General features: G+C 33.7%; 1 protein-coding gene across 3 annotated transcripts in view; it reads right to left on the minus strand.

Moving 5' to 3' along the window:
- The window catches only part of LOC117578090 (protein split ends), a 69,277-nt gene that overhangs the window by 31,665 nt on the left and 18,767 nt on the right, over nt 1-18,845 (minus strand). The window contains exon 1 of one of the 3 annotated variants that reach the window (XM_034263256.2): nt 4,392-4,504. The exons of the other annotated variants lie outside the window; for them this stretch is intronic. The gene's annotated coding sequence lies outside the window, so the exon portion shown is untranslated. Of the gene's footprint in view, nt 1-4,391; nt 4,505-18,845 lie in introns of those variants that run through there. 3 annotated transcript variants of the gene reach the window in all.

The raw sequence follows: 18,845 nt of genomic DNA on the forward strand, positions 1-18,845 counted from the left end.
GAAGACACTCTGAATTTCATATTAAATATAATTCCCAAACGGAAGATTCCAGAAGAAGACACTCTATTCATAAAAGGAAATTAAATTCGCTTTAAAAGAAAATAAATTCTTTAGACAGTACTTTAATAGTAATCATCTGAATTTCATAATAGATTTAATTAACTGTTTCTTATAGTTTCCAAACGAAAGATTCTATAAGAAGATTCTTCTAAATTGCATATTAAATATGATGAATTCTATATTTGTCTTCTATTTTAACTTATATTCGAAGTATTCTAGAAAACACTCTGAATTTCATATTAAATATAGTTTCCAAACGAAAGATTCTAGAAGACACTCTCTTCATAAAGGGAAATTAAATGCGCGTTAAAAGAAAATAAATTCTTCATCAAGTATTTTAATTTACTCTCCATATTGACGGGATAGCCTTAACTTTTTTGGGGATATGTTACTCAATCAACACAGGGAACAACAGCAGCAGCAATAATAATAGCAATAATAATCATAAGCGCTATTATCATCATCATCATCATCATCATCGTCATCATCATCATCAGTCGTAGTAAGCATAATGATGATATCAACAATGTGCGCTGCGTCATAGGTCGCAGAAAACACACACAAACAACGGTGGATGATGAGGGAAGCAACAGCTTTTGGCTGCTTCTCGATTACGCATACGCCGCATGTAAGCGACAACAACAACAACAACAAACCGAATGAGAACAGCAACAAGAAGAAGAAGAAGAAGAAGCAAGGCAAGCAGGTAGCAAGGAACGAAGGCAACGGTAAACGGTAAACGGCTGCCTGCCAAGCATATTAGCGGCCGGCTTAAGTGCAATCCATTCATGAGCGGGCAACTGAAACGGATAAGCGGCGTGCGAGCGAGATGGCATGCGGATGACAGCAAGAATGGGAACAGAAACGTGAATGGGAATGGGGAATGAGAACAGCAGCAAAGGATGAGAACGCTCTGTTGCTGTTGTTGCTTGTGTTTTCCTTGCTGACCCTACAAAGTGTTTTACGCTCTCTCTCTCGCTCGCTTGTAAGTATCTGTGTGTGTGTGTTTTCTTCTTCTTTTCTTTTGCTTCGCTGTGCACGTCCTGCGCGCGTGCACAGGCAACAACAACAACAACAAGAAGAAGAAGAGCAACAACAACAACAACTGAACAACTGAAGTGAGTGGCAACAACTGCTGCCGCTGCTTATTGACATTGGAGGCTTCGTGGCTCGAGTAACACCCGGCGCAGATGCTAAATAAGAAGCAGGAATTAAAGTGCAAAGGTGTACGCCGACAACAACAACAACAACAACAGCAACAGTGTGAGACAGAGAGAGGGAGAGAGAGAGAAGTGAAGTACGAGTTGTGTTGAGCGTATTTGTGTGCTGAGTACTTAGCGAACTAACAATGCCAGGATACGAGTCAATATACACACACTGGCGAATGCATTATGAAATATCCTCACACACACACACACACACACACTATAAGGAAACATTAAAACATTAGAAACTGCGTCACAAAGTTCGACTGCGTTAATTATTAACCAGACAGCAAATTTGCATAGAGATCAACGTTCTCCTGATCCTCTTTTAAACATACGAAACTAAGCTGTAAGTCAACTACAGTGCACTCTCGAATTACGCAACATTTGCATAAGAAAAAGTGCAGCCTAGTAATTTATATATAAACAAATTTGCATACTATATGCCAACTAAAGATATGATGTCGTCATGAATACAGTTCAACGGCGATAAGAAAGCGTTCTTCAAAGTTTTATCAAGCTATCTTGAAAAAATGAGAGAATACTTTGCATAGCAACAGACTATATTGATATCTTTAATCTATTTTCTTTCTTTGCTATACCAAAAACCTCACTTTTATAGGCAAAAGTGTTTTATTTTTATATATTTTGAATATATTTCAAGAAAATTTATTTAATGTCTAAAGAATATTATAATTCTTATATATTTTTAATTGATTTGAAGATTATTTATTTTGTGTCTAAATATAATAAAAAAAAAAAAAAAAAAATAATAATATAACTCATATCTATACATTTATTAGATTAAATGAAATATTCCAAAAATTCTTCCCTACAAAATTTAATTGCAAAGTGAATTCTAGAAAATTCTTCTTACGAAAACCGTATTATTTATTATATTTATTCCTTTTTCCATAACATTTCAATTCAAATTTCATTTTAGTTTTGTGTGAGTAAAGAAAAAGATTTGAAAATAATAATTTGCTTTTCTTTTAAACATGTGAGAAGTTTGTTAAAGTTGTTTACAAAAATACTTCATTCAAATGCAAAGTGATTATTAGAAAGAATGCTCTAGAAAAATCTAGGAATGAAAGATGTAATATATGCTTGAAAGTCTTTATTTATTCCTTATTCCATTAAATTTCAATTTAAATGTTACTATTGTTTTTTGCGAGTATATAAAAAGAATTGCTTTAATTGAAATTCTTTTAGTAATGCTCGATATTAAAGTAAATGAAGAACTTCTGTACAAAATATTTGATTTAATTTCAAAGTGATAATCTCTGTAAAATTCTGCGTAATATTTAACAATATTTATACCTTATACTATGTATTATCTTTTGTGTAAATCATTTCAATTTGTAGTTCTTAAATTGATGGCAAAAGAAACTAAAAGAACAGCTGAAAAAGTGCATAAGAAGTGCGCATTAATTGTTAACCGCATATTTGTTTATGATGTCAACATTGTTTTGGCCTAAAAGAAAATGTTCTTACACAGTTTGTTTTTTTGTTTTGTTATGAAATATGAAGCATTCACATTCACGTTTTGATGTGATAAACAAAAAGCGCACTTGTTGCTTGTTGCTGCATATAAACAATCGACGACGAAAAAGTCATATGATCTAATTGGAAATACCCCGAGAATATATACGTAACATACATATACATATATTCATATTCTCATATGAATCGATCGACTATTAAAACAGCAGTTTTTCCGCGTATGTAATTTGAAATTGGGCAACTAAAAGTTCTGCGGAAAATCGATGGATTGCCAAAAGGCTCAGTGACAAAAACAACAACAACAACAACAAAAACGAAATCAATTCCAACTAAATGTGGCTTAGATTGTTTAAACAATATGCATAAATAAATTGCATGAACTTTTAGGTCTAAATTAAACCAAAAACAACAAAAAAAAAAACTCTATTCAAATTTCGCCGACGTTTTGGAATTTGCTGTTTGCTGATATCTCGGCAAATTTAGCGGGAAAAAAACTATATGAAAAAGAGAGAGAAAAACAACAAAAACAAATCAACTGAAATTCCATTCATTATCAGAAGGCGCGCACACAAATACATTAACATATATACATATATATATATACGTATTTATGTACATTAATAATTCGTAAGTCTGGCTGTCAGATTTCGAGTAATTTCTCGTTGAAATTGTTGTTGTTGTTGTTGTTGTGGTTTTGTGTCGTTTGTCGTTGCTTAGTTGCTGCTCTCGTTGCTCGTGTTGCACGTTGTTTGCTGCAACAACAACAACAACAACAAACTTGTTGCTTCTTTCACGTTGTTGTTGTTGTTGTTGTTGCAGCCAGCGAATAAAATTGCCAAATAAGCGATGAACATTTTTTATCAGCCACAAAACTTGTTGCTCCGCATATGAGAGTGTGAATTCTTGCAAGTGTGTATGTGTTTGTGTGTGTATGACTTTATGCATGTGCAGCTGAGTGTGTGTGTGTGTGTGTGTAGGCTTACTTTTAATTATTAATTATTTGTGTATTTTGTTTTTCTGTTAGATTTTCGCCGTCGCCGTCGTTGTTGTTGTTTATTTGTATTAATGCACAATTGCTTGGGGCATTTTCAAATTTCCATTTGCTTTCGCATTTGTTGCGCACTTTTCACCAAGACCAAAAAAAAAGCACAAAACACACACAAAACAAAAACAAACTTTTTTCTTCTTCTCACTGCTATTTTTTGTTGTTGTTGTTGAAATTTTTTTTCGTTTTATTCGCGATCGAAATGAATTTGCACGTCAAAGTCGAAACAACTACATATGCACACACACACACATATGTGCATGTGCTCGCGAGCGTGTGTGTGTGTGTGTGTGAGTGTAGTCTCTCCTATGTGTGTGAGTGTGTGTGCGACGGGGCGTATGAGCAACGGCCGAGGCGAAAACTTTGCCACTTTGTTGCGTTGCCGTTTTGTTGTCTGCGCAAAAACACATAAAAACCAAAAACAGCAGAAAAACACAAATCAAATGAAACGAAAACAAAACAGCAACAAAAACAAAAACACAAACACAAAAAAAAAAAACGTAAACGCAAAGCCAAAAGCAAAACGTCAAAGTAACGCGCAAAACTTTACTTTATTTTACTTTACACACACAACTGACGTTCGTTCGTCGTTCGCTGCTGCTGTTGCTGCTGCGACCGCGGCGGCGTCGTCCGTCGTCGTCGTCGCGTTTTAATGCGGTCTCCGCGCGTTGTAAGCGAGTCGACAGGTAAAGCAGCACTGAATTCGTTCGCGTTGAGCACACCAACTAAAAAACGCCGCGACACAATGTCAAGCATGTGAGTAGGAGAGTAGGAGAGTAGGAGAGCGAGAGCGCTCGCATTCGCGTTCGCTCTCTCACCAGCCTCTCTCTTGGTAGCCTTTTACACTCAGAGAGGGTGAGAGCGCAACAGCAGCATTGTTGTTGTTGCCTTTTGCAATACCATTTACATTGTGTGGTCCACTGCTAGTCGACATCGTTGTCGCCGCCGTCGCCGTCGTCGGGCAGGCAACTGTAAATATTGCTGGCGTTATGCAACAACAGCGACAAACGAATGATTCTGATTGGTCGCAGGATGTCCAGCCGAATGCCAAAACGAATGCCGAACGTAACATCGGCTCGCGAGCCGAGCTCACACACTCGCGCTCTCACACCACACCACACCACACACTCACCCGAAAGCAATGCTGACCGCTCTCGTTTGGTCAAGCAATTGAGCGTAAAAAGAGCGACTGAGACTGAGACTAAAGCCAGTGTTTGTTGCTGCTGCTGTGGCGAAGCTCTCTTTGTTTTTTTGTTGTTGTTTTTCTTATGTTTTGTCGCTCGCGGTTGCCAAGAGGAAGGAAACGTTTCACTCGCAGTCGCCTTGTGACATGGCAACTTAAATGTCATCGTTATCGTGATCACTATCAGCAACGATTGAGAGAGTAACGGAAAGAGAGAGGAGGTGGAGGGAGAAAGAGAGAGTTTTTGATCGCCACCAAAAGGATTTTGGAAAAGCTTTAAAAACTTCAGAAGCTTTTGTGCTAATTCACTTCATATTAATGAAAATAAGTTAAGATTTCAATTCTCTGAATTTCAAAATTTAATTATTTTTAATTTCGACTTATTTATTTCATTTTAAAATAGTTTTTAAATATAAAGCTTTGTGCTAATTCGCTACATATTGTACACTTCAAATTATTGATGAAATTAAGTTAAGATTTCAATTCTCTGAATTTCAAAAATTACTTATTTTTAATCACAACTTATTTATTTTCTTTTAAGTTTTCTTCAAATTCAAAACAAATCAAAAATAAAATAATACTTAAATATAAAGTTTTCCCAAATTAACATTACGTTCAACACAAAGTCTTTCCAAATTGCGATTGTCTAACGTATTGTCATGAATTACGCATTTGTATAAAAACCAACAGAAATAAATAGCTAATTCCCAATTTCAATTTTCAGTTCGTACAATCAATTGACTTAAATTAAATGTTTATTTCAATTGTTGATTACGCTTCATTTTCGTGAAATTTTAATAATTCGCTAGTTATGGTTTTTTCTTTTTTATTTACAAAAAAAACATTATTAATTTTCAAATGTCATTATATGTTAAACACCTAACTCATTTCACACTCTATGTTTTTATTTGTAGAATTTTAAATTTGATGACAATTATAGATAAATTATCAATACTTTGATATTAATATTCTTGCATGTATGGAATTAGTCATATATGACAGATCATTTCCTTTGTGCAATTCTTGATTTCATCACTGCTATGAGAGCACGATAAAATAGTTTCACAATTCAAGTAAATGCAGAAAACAGTCATTTTAATCGTTCTATTTCAGTAAAGAATCGAAATAAACTACAAAGAGCTCAACAACAAAACGTTTTACATACTATATACATACTGTATATATATTTGCTATTTTCGCATGCAAATTGTGAGCGTGTTTCTCTGAGCACAAGTATTTCCATTTAAAGAGCTGACTTTTTAACTAGCCATAAAATTGCTGGATAATTGCATTTAATTTCGCAATTCGCCAAAATACGTTTCAAAATGATGCACAATGAGTTATTTAACTTTAGGTGAAATACCATTTCACAAAAATCTCTAAAAACGTATCTGTTTAATATCACACACACACACACACACAGGCGACAAAAACAACAAAACAAACAACAAGAAAAATCCAGACAGCAATTAGCGATAAAGCATTCAAATTGTTTTTTTGAGTTTTCACCGATTGTTTTGCTTCTTGTTTATTATTTTGTTTGTGTTTTTTTTTTCTTTTATTTATTTTTTATTTGCCAGCTTTGTCACAAAAGCAGCACAAAATATTTGATTGTTGTTGATAGTGATAAACTGTGAATCTGTTGCTTTTGCTTTGCTTTAGTTTTGGTTTTGGTTGCTTTAGTTTTTGGTTGTCTCCCTTTCTTTCTATTATTTTTGTTCCCCATTTGTGTTTTTTTTTTGCACATTTTGTTGATAAGATAAGACGCGAGAAGCCATATACAAAATACGAAATAAAAAGCAGAGTAGAGAGCTGTATATAAAGTGCAAAATTGAGCGCTCGTGTCACATTTTGCCCCTTTTGATAAGGTGACAGAAAGGAAGGAAGGCGAAAGGTGGCTTAACTTATATAGTACATATGAGTCATGCATATGGCAAAGTCCATTAAAGGTGAATCATTCATGCCTCTCCCCTCCTCCCTCTTGGTGATTGAATAGCGCCCTTGACCCGCCATCGCCATCGCCATCGTCGCATTGCATTTGCCAGATACATTTTCGGGCTCGCTTGTATCTTTGTGTATCTCGGACATTAAGGGCAGCTCCATACAAAATGTATGGTGAAAGTCGTCGCCTGTGAAAATGCTGCTGGCCCCAACTTGGTTTTCCGCTTGTAATTTGCCAAAAGGGGGGAAAAGCGAGCCAACAAGAGAAACAGCAAAAGAGAGAAAGAGAGAGAGAGAGAGAGAGGCAGGGGCAGGGGAAACTAACTCGTACATCAGCGCATGCTGCTTATGTTTAATTTCTTTTCTATTTTCTATTATTTTTTTTTTTGTACAAAAGTTTTTTTTTTTTTTTTTGAAGTTTCGTTGTTAGTTTGGCGCACGTTTTGTGCGCCAAATTTCTTCGTGCTCTTGACCATGCTAGCACAGCAAACTTGTTTGAAAGCCTACACGCGACAGTTACCCCTCTTTCCCCTCCTCCCCGTTCACCGTTTCCCCTTCCGCCTTCCGCTCGCCTCGAAAGTGTCGCCGTCCTCACAACAATAAATGTTGCCAGCCAGCCACAAGCTACAACTATGCATAGAGAGTCACAAATACAGACACAGATACAGATACAGATACATTTACACTCGCATTCGCAGATGCAGATACAGTTGCAAGCACAACGAATTCAATGGACAATGGATACTTTGCGAACTGCAATTGAAATTGGACTTGAACGCTCTGAAGACAAAGAAATACTGAGAGAGAGAAAAGAGATTTTTATAACAACTCTAACCTAGAGTATTATCATTTTCTGACTGAAGAGGAAGACTACAAAAACTAGAGGCAACAAATTTTGTGATAATATTCAGTATTTAAAAACGTTACAATACATTTTGAAATATAGTAAATTATTCTCCAATTGATACTAACAAGTTTAAAAAGTTAATTGTGAAACAATTTGATGAACATTTTTAATTTGAAATGTAGTAGCTTAAAAACCTACGATTACATAATAACTAAAGTGTATTAAGCTGCACTTATTTCATATAGAATATAACATATTTCAAAAATAACGGTCTGGTCACACTAAATGTTTTAGTTTGTAGATAATTTTAGGAATATTTTTATAAGTAGAAAGATTAAAATTGAGTTGTCAGCTACATTAAAGTTTAGATTTCTCTTGTTATAAAACAAAAAATGTGTGTTAAATTATACTTACTATAAATAAAATCTATAAAAATAAATTGCTCTGGTCACACTAAATATTTCTGTATTCTATAAAAGACTATTCAATAAACAATTTTAGCTGAACGTGTAAAATTCAATTGAAATTTTTTAGACTTAACGATGTACTTTAAAACATTGACTATGGAAATGGATTAAATGTAAAAAAAAGCATTGGTCACACTAATTATTTTTGCCTTGTATTAAAAGTTAGTTATTTGCTTAAACTTAATTGAATTTAATCCACAGCAAAATAGAAAAGCTGCTGGTAAAACTTCGACTATTGAATTGAACATTTTGTAAAAAGACTTTGGTCACACTAAAAATGTGCAGCAGAAGTAACTCACAGTCGAGCATGCTCAGCTGTAACTTTCCACAGCAAAATAGAAAAGTTACTTGTAAAGCTTCGACTATTGAATTGAACATTTTGTAAGAAAAAATGTGACTTTGGTCACACTAAAAATGTGCAGCAGGAGTAATTCACAGTCGAGTATGCTCAGTTGAAACTTTCTACAGCAATATAGAAAAGCTGCTGGTAAAACTTCGACTATTGAATTGAACATTTTGTAAAAAGACTTTGGTCACACTAAAAATGTGCAGCAGAAGTAACTCACAGTCGAGCATGCTCAGCTGTAACTTTCCACAGCAAAATAGAAAAGTTACTTGTAAAGCTTCGACTATTGAATTGAACATTTTGTAAGAAAAAATGTGACTTTGGTCACACTAAAAATGTGCAGCAGTAGTAACTCACAGTCGAGCATGCTCAGCTGTAACTTTCTTAGTGTTTTTGGCCCACATGTGTCTAGAAGAAAGGCAACAAGGAGAACGGAAATCAAAATTTGAGCGCACACGAAGCGCACAACAACTTGAGAGCAGCAAAAGCACAAGATAAACGCCTGGCGAAAGGCAGACAGAGAAAGAGAGAGAGAGAGAGAAAGAGAGCGAAAATGGGAGAGGAGTAATAATGTCAAAATGGTCACGCTTACTTGCACATGGGCAGAAAATTGTGACCGTCACAAAAGTAGGAGAGAAGAAAGATGAAGATGAAGAAGCGACGCGACGCGTCGTGAGAACGAAAGCCTCTTTCAGGGACACAAAGAGCAGCGAATGAAGTCAAGAAGCGTCCAAGCGTGCAACGGCTGCCGATGACGATCACACTGAGTGTGAATGCGAATGTGAGTGCAAGGGAGAGGCAGAGAGAGAGAGAGAGAGAGAGAGAGAGAGAGAGAGAAAGGAGAGAGAGAGAGCCAGGAGTGAGGTAATGAATGATTAAGTGTTGTGATAATCAAAACTGTAGACAACTGCAACGAGACTGAAAAACTCGTATGTTCACTCATTCTTTCATTCACTTATTCACTCCACACCAAAAAATGAATGAATGACAAGTTCCTACAAAAAAAAAAATACATTAAACTTATTTGAACACTGCTGCACAAGTTAATTGCTTGATGACCAAATTTTATTACACTTCCAAGTGTGAAAAGATAAAACAAAGAACAAAGGTAACATTTTTGATTAAAGAATTGATTGCATTGAAAAAGATACGAAAAAGTATAAAAAAAATACATTTTTATTTCGAACAAAATAATATTAATATGCGTGTTATGTAATTGCAATTTCAGCAGAACAAATCAACAAAAAAGTAAAAAAATAGAATATATGAATATATACATATATACATATATGAAATCAATAAAATTTGAAAAGATATTCTATGGAATTGTGTATATAAAAATTAAGTAAATTCTATGCACTTTAAGCAATTTGAATTGCAGAAGAAAGATGAGGAAAACATTAAAAAAAGAAGAAAACTTTTAAAAGGATAACAGCATAAAAATATTCAATAACATTTAAAATATTCAAAAGGAAACAATTTGATCTTGAAATAATAAAATGAACTTTAAATGACAGTCTCTTTAAAATACTGAAATAAATTTTATTGAATATACTAAAAATTACAAAGAACTTTTATTTCGTGTCTCAACTCTTCAGTTTGCGAATTAAACCGATTGCAACTAACCTTATCACCTTATAGTAAGCCGAACAATGGGAAACTTTTCTTTTCTGTTCATGCAATCATTACAGTCACACTTATTCAGCTAATACAGTGAAGCATCGCTTGAAGTAACTATTATATTAAATTTAACAAATTGTTATTCAAAGCATAAATAAGATTAAGTAAACTTTATGCAATGGTCGACTGTAAATTTCACAGAAATTGAATAACAAACTGATTAAGCTGATATTATTTAATCAACAGCTGTCAAAGCGACACGTACTTTATGGTATATTAATTGTTGTATTTGTTTTCATTTTGATAACATGGCAATTAATCAGTTTGCAGCGAAGTGAAGTGAAATCAAGTTTGCATTTCAGTCTGTTGCAGTTGCAGTTAATAATTTAAAGGGCAGCCAGAAGCAACCTTGACACACTAAAGCAGCTGCAAGGACTTGCAACAAGGACATAGCTCGTGCTCCCCTTCCTGTCTCTCTCTCTCTCTCTCTCTCTCTCTTCGAGCTGAACTCATTTGCCTAATAGAACAATTATCGACGCCCACTTCAAAAAAGGCGTTGCATAAACATCACACGCGCTCACGATGATTACGATGCTGTTGCCTATGATGATGATGATGATGACGGTAATGATGATGGGCAGCAGCACAGCAATAACCACAACAAGCAACGCGCAACGTTGCAACAACAGGTTACTTCAAACAGCAGCAGCAACAGAGACAGAGACAAAAGCCAGAGGCGGCGTGGCAACATCATCAAATGGGCATCGAGAAATCATGCCATTATTTAAATGGATACAAACGTGGAATCAATATCAATATGTTAATACGATTCTTTATGGTAATTGACACCCCTCACCCCTCCCCCTTCTCTATCGTTCCGACTACGCCCCTGCTGTTAAGCTTAATGCGTGGCCACAAGCATTAAGGTGAAAGGAAAACACGTTCCGTTTCAGGCTTTTGCTCATCAGCATTAAACCACATACCGAACGAATACTACTTCTTTTGCATATACATATTATATATATATGTATGTATATGTTATGTGTACAAATTGGGAAGTCGTCGAACATGACACGGAACATAACAACAATGCTGAAAGTGCTCAGGAATTAAGCTTTAGAATTTATGGTTTGCCGCATGGCTTAAAACCAAAAACCAAAAACACGAAAACTCTATTTAAATACAGTTAAGACTATTTGTTGTACATATCCTGACAGAGCGTAACATAAATTGTTGTTTACATTTAATCAATGGTTTTTGTTTAATTAGGAAACTGTTTAAATGGCGATTTTTTGCAATCGTCGAATCTTTATTTAAATATTTGTATTTAAGGAAATTTTCATACTATGTTTAATCGATTTAGTTCAAATTATTATCATCAATCAATAAAATTATTATTATGATTATAAAGTTTAAATATAAATTCCTATTCTTATTTTATTATTGTTTGCTTTATTTCATTTTCAGCTAGCTTTAAATGCCAATTTAATTATAAATATTTAAATTTAAATGATTTTTCATTCCAATTTTAATGCAATGTTCAGCTGGGAATTTTGAAATTCAGTCCCTGAGCATTTATAATTTTATCGGAACAACAAACTTTAGCAACAAATATGTTAGTTTACTAATTCAGTAAAAAATACTGTTTTTATATTTATTGAAGATTATTTGTTTTATTTTAATACTTCTATTTACTAATATTTTATTCCAGCAACAAAAACATTATATGATTACTGCCCTCAAAAAAAAACCACATAAAATTCACATTTACAGTGCTTAATAAAAGGCATTTAGAAGTCTATTTAATTAATTCGTTGCATTACAAGTGGCAATAATATAAATACACAAGTAAGAAAGCTACAGTCGAGTGTACTCGATATATTTCGCGGTATTATTCTCAAAATATACCAAATATACTGCAAAAATACTAAAAATATACCAAATGGTATATTTGGTACATGGATATAGTACCGCATTTAAAATATACCATAGACGGTACAATATACCAGATTGTCAGCCAAAGCAACTAAGACCCCTAGTAAGTAGGCCTTTTTGCCCATACAAAAGTATTTCTTTAATAACTTCGACAATTTTTATCTGATCGCAACCAAATTTTCAGGAATCATAAATACTATAGTTATTATTGTACGAGTATATACCAAAATTCCAAAACCAAAACTCTAGCTTTAAAATTACGCTTGTTATTCGATTTTTTTGATTTGCGAGGGCGGAAGGGGGCGTGGCAAAAATTTAAAACAAACTTGATCTGCGTGCAAACATAACAAATGCTGTCGAAAAAAAATTATAGCTCTATCTCTTATAGTCTCTGAGATCCAGTGTTTCATACGGACGGACGGACAGACACACAGACGGACAGACGGACATGGCTAGATCGTTTCGGCTGTTGATGCTGATCAAGAATATATATACTTTATAGGGTCGGAGATGCCTCATTCTACCTGTTACATACATTTCCTGCCGGCACAAAGTTATAATACCCTTCTACCCTATGGGTAGCGGGTATAAAAATGTGTTGTCTGAAGAAAATGTAAACAAATACATTAAATTACAGCCTGAAAGCCTTTGTTGCTCTGGCTTATCTCATTGCAATAGGGAATTGTATTCGTTATTACAATAAAATAATAACTTTTAATTACAAATTAAATGTAAAGTAAATATTAAATATTAACTCTCAAAAAAATACATAAATAAAATTAATATTTACATTAGTATACAAATGCCGTTTTCCAGTTTATTATTGTTTTGCTTTGAAAGTTGTAATGAAATAAATAATATTTTTTACCTAATTAACATATAGTTTTTATATTAATATGTTCAGTCACATATATGTAAATGTATTTCATATTAGTATTTTATGCTTTCAAAAGTATGAAACATGAATTCGCTACACAATCCACGAATATTTTTCTTTTTTAAATGAATAAGAAATAGGAAATTAAGGTATCACGATGACAAAATATATATATTTATATATACTTATATAAAATAAAGTATAAAGTAAACTTCAATCCTTCAATCCTTATTCCCAACTCTACACAAATCTTGATACAAATCTGTTGTAATTCATATAATCTGCACAGTCTTGAAACAGTTTGAAGAAATCAAATTGAAAACCACAGCGATGCATACACTGAATGTAAGAATGTGACATCAATTTGCATACATATAAAGTACTTTAGGTTATGCTGTGTTTATTGCACAACGCGAAAATTGCAAAAACAAAAAAAAAAAAGTCAGTTTTGAAAGGTGAATTTCGCTGGCTCGCTGGCTCAAAGCATTTGCCTTAACAAGCTGCATATGACAATGGCTCTTAATGGCTGCCAGAAGTGGGATAATGGCGGCGAAGATGAGCTTAGCGGAGAGAGGGGAAGGAAAAGGAGAAGAGATGCCAACAGATGCCACATGCCAAAAAAAAACACACACACACAGAAAAGGGAAGCGAGGAAAGCGTGGAAAATGCGGCGCATTGCATTGCAATGAGAAGGAAAAACAAAAAAAAGAAGAAAAAGAAAGAAAGCAAACGCAAATAACGCGACAAGGACGATGCATGAAAATGGCAACGAGGCCATCGGGGCTCAAAAATGTCAAGGCCCTTGGGTTCGGTAGTCCTGGCAACCCTTTTGCCAAACGCCAACAAGGACAATGACAATCCAGTTAACAGTCTCTGGCAACAAACAACAACAAAATGAGGGGAAAAACCGATTGGCGTTGTCATTTTATACTTGGCTAAAAAAAAACCGAAATTCATTGAATAACAAATTCAAATTCATCAGATTTGCATATTAAAAACACACAAAATGTTTTAAACGCCGCTTGAAATGTGATTCCTCCAAATAAAATCAAATCGAGAGAAAACATTAAAAGTATTTCTCTTTATTTTTTTGTTTCTTAATAATTTTAAAAAGCTGCGCAATGAAATTCGAGCCACATTTTGGAAATTCGATATAAACTAGCGACATCCAAATGCGATATTAATGCGTTTAAATTGAGCTTTCAAATCGAAAAGTAGCTGCCATAAAGCATAACTACTTTCGCTTTGTTTTCAAATAAGAAATTAAAAGAAATTCACAGTATAAAGTATATATTTTAAAGTATACAAAATAACAATGAAATATTGTTTAATATTTTGTGGCTTTGCTATTGAAAAAGTTCTCAAAAGTTCAATTTAAATGTGGTTAATTCATTTTTCTACAATTTGTACTATCCTAATTGAATATATGTTATTAACCAAGATATACAGAATTATCAAAAAATATAGAAAATAATTAAAAAATAGTCATAAATTATTTGCGCCTCACTCACAAAAATGAAATTTAAACAGTTCTAAAAACTTCCATTAAACACAATAAAACACTATTGTATTTGAATGTTAAATATGTATGCAAATAAAGATCAATTATTACATTTTAAAATACAAATCTTATATGATCATTTTCCACAATTTTTACTCTAACATTGCTAATATAAAATATTATGAGTTTGTATTTTAAAACCCAAAAGAAATTTGTGAAATTATTGCTCAAAACATAAAGAATTATTAAATACAATAAAATAGTATAAAAAAACACCAATTACCAATTCTTCTAGGATCAAAAGATAATTGATTTAACGCAAGCTGGTCACACTAAAAGTGTTTTGCTCTTCTCTTTTAAGTTTTCCTCATTACTTTGAATGAATTGTTTTAAACAAGTGAATATCAATCGAAGATTTTATAGCTTATTTAATTATGATACCTAGGCGACATTTTTATAAAAAATTGCAATACAATTTTTTATTATTAGAGGCTTTACTCACAAAAAGAAAGTGCACATAATTTGATTAATTTGCATTTAAATATAGTAAACATCATTTTATATGTTGAATATGTAAGCAAACACATGTAGATCAATTAAAATTATTTAAAAATATATATTTTTAAAATTTTTAAATATACAATACTATATAACATTTGCAGTTTGTTGAGAATTTAATGAGTTAGAACTCAGTTTGAACTCGTTGCGAACCAGTTGCGAAAGCTCAGCTCAAAAGCAACATGGCAAATTATTGAATTATTTGCAGAACTTTTTGCAATTGATTTGGAAAATGAGCAGTGGAAAATGTGTAGCGGGAAAACTGTGTGTGTGTGTGTGTGTGTGTGGATTAAGCCTCATTGTTGTTGTTGCTTTTGTTGTTGCAGCTGCCGCTTAATCGTGTTCCAGCAAAACACTTTGGCCAATCTTCATCGCAATGTTCGTCTAGATTCTAGAATATTTACACGCCAATCAATGCTCGAAACCCTCTCCTTTCCCCTCTTCCCCTCTCACTCTCCTAAACCCATTTAGCTAGCTGGACATGGATGAATGTTGGTTGCCTGCCTGCAGCATTTGCTTTGCGTGTCAAATCAGATTTTGTAATTTTGTGTTGTTGCTGCTGCTGCCACACACAAAACGCTTTGTACACAATTCTTTTTGGCGGCTGCTCTGCCTTCAACCTGTTCACTTTGACGCCTCACTGGGGTGTGCGGAAGAGGGAGGGGGCAGAGAGAGGGGAGTGTGAATGTGAGTGCGAGTCTGAATGCCATTGCGATGTTTATCGAGAGCAATAATGTAAATGCTGGTAGCACTCGCAAATGGCCTGTTAATTGCTCACGGTTGCTGCACACACACACACACACAGGCATAGCCAAAAAGTGGGTGTGGCGCAGAAAACGCTAAACAATCGCGCCACACACAAGTAGAAGCCACAATTTGCAAACACAGCTGAATAGCTGAATGAATGAATGAATGCAAATCCATTCGCCTCGTTGTCGACGGAATCAAACAGGTGCACAGCACACAAAATGGCCAACGCAGGAAACGGAAACGGAAAGAAGAGGAAAGGCGAAACGTAAACGAAAACGAAAACGACGCAGCAGCAGCTTCTGCTACTCACCGCTAGCGGCGCCAGTGCCATAAACCACAAAATTGAAACGTGCGTGCAGCGAAATTGCGTTTGCAGGGGCTAACCGAGCATACACAGCACACACACACACATAGGCAACCCTAACACACCAATACACACACACACACACACACATTTGCCTGACCCAATTAATGCAGTGCGTGTCCTTGGTGTCCCGTTGGAACGTTGACCAAAGGTCAGCTGCCATTTTACTGCCTTTGCCTGCGTTTAACCCACACAACAACAACAACAACATCATCATCATCATCATCATCAACATCATCAACATAGTGCCGCATGAAGGCTGTTTGGTGGGCGGTGGGCGGTGGGTGAATCTTGGTTGTCGTTTGGCTGCCAGACACGTTCCTAAATGGATGATGGATGCAAATTCGATTTCATTGTTTTTGCATGCATCCAATCGAGCAGCGTCTCTCTCTCTCTCTCTCTCTCTCTCTCTTTTACACTCTCTCTCTCTTTTTGCAAATGCAGACTTTGAGAGGATTGCTTCCCAATTGCATTTTGTGGGTCGAGTACGTTAATGATTGCATTGCAATCGAATGCGTACGAGCAAAAGTGCAATCCAAAATATAGCAACGAGTAAAGTGAAGTAAAGGAATTAAAGATTACAATAAAATAGAATAGGCGACCAAAGAAAACTTGTAAAACAACAAAAAATTTATTAAAAACTTAAAAATTTCAATTAGATGATAAATAATCTAAATAGCTACAATTTTCTATAAAATATAAATAAAAATAAAATAGAATTAAAATATAAATAAAAATAAAATAGAATTAAAATATAAATAAAAATAAATATATAATAAAAATAAAATAAAAATAAAATAAAAATAAAATAAAATAAAAATAAAATAAAAATAAAATAAAAATAAAATAAAATAAAAATAAAAATAAAAATAAAATAAAAATAAAATAAAAATAAAATAAAATAAAATAAAATAAAAATAAAAATAAAGTAAAATAAAATAAAAATAAAATAAAAATAAAATAAAAATAAAACAAAAATAAAAAAAATAAAATAAAAATAAAATAAAATAAAAATTAAAAAAAATAGAAACAAAATAAAAGTAAAATGAAAACAAAATAGAACTGGTCACAAGTCAAATTTTTTAGTACAAAAATTAAGAAAAAATTAGAAAATAATTCAATTAAACATCTAATTTATTTCAATAAAAAAAATAATGAAAATATACTAAATAAAAGAAAGTGCAAATAAACGAAATACAAAAAAGGAAATTAAATTAGGTGTCAAATAAAAGTGATAAATAAAATAAAGTAAAATCAAACGAAATGAAAGAAATATAAAAATACCTCATTATTATTTATATTACAATTTCCAGTGAACACAATTCGAAGTTAATGTCTTCAAATACAAAATATAAACATTAATAGAAAAACTTTGTCATAAAGAAGTGTTAAAAAACTGGTAAGTAAAATGGAATAAAATTAAAGTATAAACAAAAAGAACTATTTTATAAAAAAAAAAATAAAAACATTTTCTATGTGGTCAATTATAGAAACTAAAATATAGTGAAATGTAAACAATAAAACGAAAAATAAATAATTATTTAGTAAACAAATAAATTTTCCCTTTACTTAACTACTTTAAAACTAAAAATTATGCACTAAATAAGTTTAGCGCATTTCAGACCATAAGAAGAAGGGAATTATCCTCAATTCATCACAACAAACCAAACAAAAATTCTCGCCAATATTAAAAAAAAAAACTGATTGCTATTAAAAATAATTGGTTTTGCGAATATTTCCATTGTATTTTACATAAGCTACACATTACTATTCTCCAGTCAATCAATATTAATTGGAATTAATCACATCCTCTAGGAGTAAGCATAGAATAACATTAACAATTACCATTTCAAATAATTGTTCTTTGTTATAAGAAAAGTCAGTCTTAGTAATTTTTATAGTCAACATATTTCTTATGGAGAAAACACTTTGAAAATGAGCAAATCTTGCGAAATGCACGCCAAATAAGCTGTCAATAGTAATAGTAGATATTTAGCAGTGCTGCCCACTTGCTGCTGCAGCGCTGCCACTTTGCAGTTGAGTGTGAATTTTGTTGTTCAATGCTTTTAGCATGTGCATGATAAATACGCATAAAGAATTTGAAATTGCGCATTGCTAAATTATGATTATCTTCTCTATTTATGCAACTGCATCAAATCGCAATGGTGTTTGGGTGTGTGTGTGTGTGTGTGTATTTATCTGTCAGTGTGGAGAACTTAATAAACTGCCAGAGCTAATCATTGTGTCAGTTGCTAAACTCGACATGGGACATGGGACACACATAGGAGAGATGGGAGATGGAAGATGGGAGCAGGTCACGTACGGCTGTTGGCCAAGCTATCATGTCTACTAAATTTCTCCCCAGCTGCATGGATAAATCCCCCTCTCCCCCCCTCTCCTCTCACCCTTTTTCTCTCGCTCTGTCTCGCTTGCACTGACACACTGCAAATCCACACTCACTTTTTATGTGTCACGTTGAGTTATTTTCAACGCGAATTTTCGAAATTTATTTGTCGAACATTGGCTACGCCAGAGGGATCTCATGTGTGTGTGTGTGTGTGTGTGTGTGTGTGTGCAGGGAACAGGGAGGAAGGTTAAGTGGGCAGCAGAGAGCGTGGCGAGGAAGTGCGGGAGAGCAAGAGG

Source organism: Drosophila albomicans, chromosome X (assembly GCF_009650485.2).
Source record: "Drosophila albomicans strain 15112-1751.03 chromosome X, ASM965048v2, whole genome shotgun sequence".
Taxonomy (NCBI): domain Eukaryota; kingdom Metazoa; phylum Arthropoda; class Insecta; order Diptera; family Drosophilidae; genus Drosophila; species Drosophila albomicans.